Source organism: Arachis ipaensis, chromosome B05 (genome assembly GCF_000816755.2).
Source record: "Arachis ipaensis cultivar K30076 chromosome B05, Araip1.1, whole genome shotgun sequence".
Lineage (NCBI taxonomy): Eukaryota > Viridiplantae > Streptophyta > Magnoliopsida > Fabales > Fabaceae > Arachis > Arachis ipaensis.
In genome coordinates this window covers 128479599-128480667 of record NC_029789.2, presented here as the reverse complement: position 1 = coordinate 128480667, position 1069 = coordinate 128479599, and positions in this window count along the sequence as shown.

The following is a 1069-nucleotide window of genomic DNA, read 5'->3' as shown; positions in this document are numbered from 1 at the left end:
AACTAAGTAGAGAGTATATGTAGGAAAGTGACACTCCAACAATTCTTTTCTTTCCTTTTCTAACTAGTAACTAGTAACTTAACACATTTTTTTTTATCTGCATAGTCAATACAATACACGCAAAACACTGCAACTGATGCAACGGCGTGGTGCTGCCTACAAAGTTTTGTACAATTTTTTCTCTCATTTCCTTACTTCTTTGCCCCGTACAGGACGGGTTGAATTTTGCTATATCTAAATTTATTATTTATTTATTTATCAAAAGTTTGACAATAAGTAAATAATAAAGTAAATATCGTTATCGATATCTAACTATTTATCCAAAGAATAAAATATGTTTACAATTTAAAAATTTTTAATTAATCTCTAATTATCTTTAAGCAATTGGTTTAAATGATCTCTGTCATTAGTCTAAATGACTCTTAATATATTATCAAGTCATTATAAAAGGGTAAAATATTAAATTAGTTTCTAATGTTTGAGTCTAATTCTGTTTTTGTTTTTAATGTTTAAAGTGTCCTATTTGAATCAAAAGAGTTTCATTTAACTTCAATGTAATTCTGTCATAAAGTCAATGTTAAATAATTAACGTCACCATTCCACCAAACCTTATGTCCTTCCCTAAAGAAGATGTACAAACTCGAGAGGCACAAAATCAGCAGCGGATGCATCATCGCGAGCTACTAGCCTTGGTTCAAGCACATGGAGAACAGAACTTACTTTTCGCAAGAAAGTTCGCCAGTGATAACGAGGACAAAGCCATCGTTACCTCTACCGCGAGGAACTCCCCTTAGCAACCAAAGAGTTTGGTTATATAAGTTTTCTATATCTAAAAACTGAATTTCATTAATTATTTAATATTGACTTCACAGCAAAACTACATTGAAACTAAATAAAACTTTCAACTAATCTCCACATACAAGCCTTTTCACTATACAAATCTTACAAGTTTTCAATATCCCTTATCCCTAAAACGCGCCTCTTATGGCACTTATGTTTCACACGTCTCCTTAACAGATTTTTCAATCAATCAATGCGCGAATATATAACTTCCTTCTTCGAAAGGATT